General features: G+C 69.3%; 1 long non-coding RNA gene across 1 annotated transcript; it reads right to left on the bottom strand.

The window, feature by feature from the left end:
- Nucleotides 1-332: 332 nt before the first annotated feature.
- On the bottom strand, nucleotides 333-1,397 carry LOC135412599 (uncharacterized). Its single transcript, XR_010429766.1, has 2 exons — nucleotides 937-1,397; nucleotides 333-805 (listed from the first exon to the last, which is right to left on the bottom strand). It is a non-coding gene; the product is annotated as an uncharacterized LOC135412599 (long non-coding RNA).
- Between the last annotated feature and the right edge of the window lie 3,969 nt (nucleotides 1,398-5,366).

A 5,366-nucleotide genomic window follows, 5' to 3' on the forward strand; every position in this document is an offset into this window, starting at 1 on the left:
TTCTTTGTGCCTTTTACTGACAGACCTTCTCTTTCTGCCTTTCAATTTACAGCCTCCTTGTAACTCCCAGCCCGGAAAACCTGGGATAACTGAGGAGGGACAGAGATGAAGGTTTTATCTGCAAACTTGGGGTAATTTCTGCAGGATACAGCAACTGTTTGTGTGGGAAAGTGTGTTTAACCACATTGGCCCAAGTTGTGTTTGCACCAGCTGGGGCCAGAGGTGCCAAGCAATCCAAAGCAAACCCTGCTCAGCCTCCAAATCCCAGGGGAAGTTCTCCAAGCTGTTCTTTGAGGGACTAAAGATACATTGAAATGGAACCAAGACACTACTAAGTTTCCTGGGAATCCCAGTATTGCTGTCCTAGAATTTTTAACAGCTTTTTAAGCTTTTTATGACAATAATGGCTTTCTTCCTTTGATTGAATCCTGCGGTAGGATTTGGGGTTTCTTTGGATTCTGAATCCCTCCCAGGGGCCCTGACACTGGTCAGGAGCTGGCAGGACAAACAGAGTCAGAGCTCCTGGCAGGCACAGGGGCTTTCCCCCAGAGTGGATCCAACTGCTGCCCCCCAGCCTGGCCAGGCGGGATCTGCTTTGGCTCCCGGCTCCTGCCAGAGACAGAATGTGTTCCCTTGATTGGAATGAGGATCCCGTAGCTTCATCTCCTAGAGGTTCCCTGGGCAGCTGATCCACTCTGCCCCGTGTCCTGCTCTCAGTTCCTGCCCAGCCAGAGCCATCTGTGCCAAGGGCACGAGCCCTCCCAGCCTGGATAGGGAATGGGGGACTGGCTTGTGCACAATTCACCTAGAAAGTCAAACGAGGGGACTGTTGGGCAGCGGCTTTGGCCGACACGGCAGCACAAAGATTGTTCTCTGCAGGGGGCCCAGGTTTGGGTGCCGGTCTCAGCTTTGCAGGTTTGGATGAATTCTACCTACAGCCCGCAATTCCATGCCGAATTCCTGCTGCAACAGCCTCCCAGTGCCTCCTGGAGCCCGGCTGTTCCCCCGCAGAGCTGCCGCTCTAACGCCAGGTTTGCCAGGAAGCAGCCACGGTTCCAGGTTTGCTCAGCGGGATCGGGACAAGGACAGGTTCATTTTCCACAGACTTTGCTGTTTATAACCCTCCTCCCCCAGCCCCGCTGGTGTCCCTGGGGGGACTTGAGCGAGTTCCCTGGAATTGGGCCGGTTTTCCGCCCCGGGCCGGGCTCCAGGGGATGTGTTGGCCCAGGAGAAGGCGGGGGCCGGACGCGCTCCCGGCCCGGGGCGAGGCAGCCCCTGAGCACGGGCGAGGACGTCTGTCCGGCCGGGAAGCCGCTGTCCCTTGGGAGCCTCGGGAGCGGCCCCGGGGAGTTCTTTTCCCCGAGGAAAGGGATGCACAGCCCTGCCTTCAGAGCACCTCGGCTGGAAGGGCAGGGATTTGGGGCGGGCGGGACACACGTGGGGGGCGCGGGGGAGCTCTGGGAGGTGGGCCCTGGGAATGGCTGCCCGCGCTGCTCTGCAGCCCCGCCGTGCCGACACTGCCGAGTGCCAGCTGGATTCTTTGGGTCCTTTGGGGCTGGCGCTGGGGCGTGTCCAGGGTGAGGCATCTCAGGGGACCCGTTCAGAGCAGCGCCCGGCTGAGGAGCCGCGGGCAGCCCTTTCCCCGTGCCCACCCCACGGGGGCTGTAGGGCACAGCTCCAGGGCACAGCTCCTCCATCCCCTGGCAATAGGAAGCCCAAGCAGGGCTGGGTCGCTGTCTGTCGCTCCGGCCTCCCCCCGGCCCGCGTTCCCTGCCCAGCTGGGACTGCCCAGGGAGCCCCGAGAACGTTCCTGGCGGGAAGCGGGAGCCGCCGAGCGCTCCGTCCAACTCCGGGCCCGAAAAGCGGCCCCGACCTGAGCCCCCCCGGCATTTTGGGCTCCGAAGGCTCACCTGGAGGAGACGCTTCCCCGCAGGCGGGACCAGGCGGCGACACTCGACCAAACGCCTTTGCCTCGGAGCGAGGGATCCCTCCGGACTCGTTTGGCTCCTTTATCCCTGGAAATGAGCTCGGATGCCGCACGAGCACCTTTGCAGCCGTTGGGTGAAGCCCGGACGGGGCCGGAAAACCTCCCTGAGCAGGGCAGCGATGAATTGGTGCCCGTCCCCAGCCGGGCACAGCCCAGCCGGCCGCGCTCCCTCCGGCCCGTGGCTGCGAAGGGCTCCTGCAGAGATTGAATAAAAGCTCATTTCCTGACTGTATTTGCCCGCGGTCTTGCCCCTCTTTTGACTCGCGCAGCACCATCCGGTTGGAGCATTTCTTGGTTTCCTCCCCTGTAGCCGTTTCCCTCCCAGGCAGGGCCTTCCCCGTCTGCAAATCAAGAGGAAATGTTTCAACGGGATTTTGAAAACCAGAGGGTTTGCCCCGGGAGGGTGCGAGTTGCCGAGAAAGCGGGGGAGAGGAAGGAGAGCCTCAGGTCTCACCTGGCTGGTGTCAGATGAGCCGCACCTTCTGGATGGCAGGGCAAAGAACTGCTGTCGGTAATTGCCAAAGTTCCGCAGGCAGAGCTGGGAGCAGCCTGTGCCCGAGCCGCGGCACGGTCAGCGCCAGCTCCTGGGGCCGCCTGAGGACAGACACAGGGACACGGGGACAAACGAGCAGCTCTGCTCGGGGTCCCGGAGCACGGGAGGAACGGGGAAAGGGCTGCCGCCGTTCTTCCCTCCCCGGCAGGCCCCCAGCTCCCCGCGGCCGGAGCGGGCCCGTGGCCGGAGCCCCGGCGGGCCCCAGAGCCCTCGTTCCCGGGGGGGCTTGGGGGTGGGAACCTCCTGGGGCCGCGTTTAAGGGGGAGACGGGGGGGCGATGTTCGCCCCGGGAGCGGGTGCGGTGGCCTCGGGGGTGCCCGAGCGGGGAAGCTCCGATCCCGCGGGGGGTACGGGCGGCACCCCTCCTCGGGGGTCCCGGGGCCGGCCCGGCGTGTCCCCGCGCCCCGGCCGGTCCCAGCCCCGGCTCCGCGTCTACACGACGAACGCGCCGCCGTTCTCCCCCGACCGGGCCCTGGCAGAGCCCCGGCCCGAGCGGCCCCGCCGCGCTCGGCCCCAGCGCCCGGCCCGGAGCGGCTCTTCTCGCCCGCGTTGCCGGGGCACAGGCGGCGAGGCCGGGCTGGGATGAGCCCGGCACCGATCCTGGTCCCCGTCCGGATGCCGAGCCCCATCCCAGCCCCAAACCAACCTCGCTCCTCCGGTCGCGGTCCCGGTCCTGGCCCCGATCCTTGTCCCGGTCCTCCTGCCGAGCTCCATCGCCACCCTCGGTCCTCCGACGCGCCGATCGCTCCCGCAGCATCCCGGTCCGAGGTTCCTCCACAAACTCGGGACGAGCGCGGCTCTGCCGGCTTTAAACGGCGCGGCCGGGGCGGGGCCGGGGCGGGGCCGGGGCGGAGCGGGGCCCGCACAGGTGTGCGAGGCGGGGCCCGTCCAGGTGCGCGGGGCGGGGACGGGCAGGGGGCGGGTCGGGGCGGGGGTATTTAAGCGCCGGAACTCGCCCCCCGCGGCCGTTTGCTCGGGCAGTGCGCGGGGAGGCAGCAGCGCCGCGGGAGCCTCTCGCTGCCGCGGCCCTTTTTCTTTGCTTTTGTTTTTGTCTTTCTTTTGCTTTTCCCCCTTTTTTTTCGTCCCCTCCCTTCCTCCCCACCCTCCACCCGCTCCCCGCACGCCGCCTCTCCCCGGCCGCTGTCGCTACCCTCCTGCACAGCCCGGCCCCCCCCCCCCTGCCCCCGGCCCCCCCTGCCTGCCCCTGCTCCCCCCTCGCTGCTCCGCTGCACAGCCCGACCTGCCCGCACCCCCGCTCCGTCCTTGCCCCCCCGCCCGTCCCGTCCGTCCCCCTGTCCCCCGGGCCGTGTCCCCGCAGCCGCGGGCTTGGGGGCGCCGCTTTAATAAAGCCGCGAGGGCCGGAGCCGGCGCCCCCCCTGGATCCCCCTTTCCACGGGGCCGGGCCCGCTCGGCGGGTCCCCCCTGCAGTTCACAAGCACCGCCCGACACCGCCGGGGCTCCGGCCCGTCCCGACATCACACGGGGGGCTCCGCGGGCGGGGGGACGAGGGGGTGGCGGGGGGGGCAGGGGATGAGGGTCCCCTCCGGAGGAGGGGGCTCGGGGGGGACGAGGGGGAGGCGGGGGGGGCAGGGGATGAGGGTCCCCTCCGGAGGAGGGGGCTCGGGGAGGGGGGAGGAGGAGGGGCCAGGGGAGGGGGGCAGGGGGATCCCCTCCGGAGGAGTGGGGTCCTCGGGTGGGAGGGGTCAGAGGGGGGAATTCCTCCCACTGATCCCTCCCACCCCGGGACTCCGTCCCTCGGGGGGCGATCGGGGGCGGGGCCCCCTCCGGAGAAGGGGGTCCCGGGGTGGGAGGGGGGAGTTTTCCCCCTGTCGGGCCCCTCCCACCCCGGGACTCCCCGCCCTGAGGGGTGGCCTGGGGACCCCCTCCAGGGCAGTGGGGTCCCGCGGTGGGAGGGGTCAGAGGGGCGAACTCCTCCCACTGATCCCTCCCACCCCGGGACTCCTCCCCCGGGGGGCGGTCGGGGGCGGGGGCCCCCTCCGGGAAAGGGGGTCCCGGGGTGGGAGGGGAGGAGGGGCGAGTTCCCCCCTCTGGCCCCTCCCACCTCGGGACTCCCCGCCCCGGGGGGCGGTCGGGGGGACCCCCGTCCGGGGGAGTGGGGTCCTGCGGTGGGAGGGGTCAGAGCGGGGAGATCCGCCCCGCGATTCCTCCCATCCCGGGACCCCCTGCCCGGGGGGGAACGGGGGGCGAAGGGGGGGGGGGGGGAAGGAGAAGGGGGGAGTAGTGGCGGAGGGGGGGGGTGGGAGGCAAGGCGAGGGGGGACGGGGGGGGACGGGGGGGACGGGGGGGGAAGGGGGGGGACGGGGGGGGACGGGGGGGGACGGGGGGGGGAAGGGGGGGGTAGGGGGGGGGTAGGGGGGGGAAGGGGGGGGTAGGGGGGGGTAGGGGGGGGGAAGGGGGGGGTAGGGGGGGGTAGGGGGGGTAGGGGGGGGAAGGGGGGGGTAGGGGGGGGTAGGGGGGGGTAGGGGGGGGGAAGGGGGGGGTAGGGGGGGGAAGGGGGGGACGGGGGGGGGAAGGGGGGGACGGGGGGGGACGGGGGGGGGACGGGGGGGGAAGGGGGGGGTAGGGGGGGGTAGGGGGGGGAAGGGGGGGGTAGGGGGGGGTAGGGGGGGGGAAGGGGGGGGTAGGGGGGGGTAGGGGGGGGTAGGGGGGGGAAGGGGGGGGGTAGGGGGGGGAAGGGGGGGGTAGGGGGGGGTAGGGGGGAGTAGGGGGGGGAAGGGGGGGGGTAGGGGGGGATTAGATTCTTTAAGATTCTTAATGATTCTATTTTATCTTTGTATATATATAGTATATATTATGTGATGTATA

This window comes from Pseudopipra pipra, chromosome 4 (genome assembly GCF_036250125.1).
Source record: "Pseudopipra pipra isolate bDixPip1 chromosome 4, bDixPip1.hap1, whole genome shotgun sequence".
Taxonomy (NCBI): domain Eukaryota; kingdom Metazoa; phylum Chordata; class Aves; order Passeriformes; family Pipridae; genus Pseudopipra; species Pseudopipra pipra.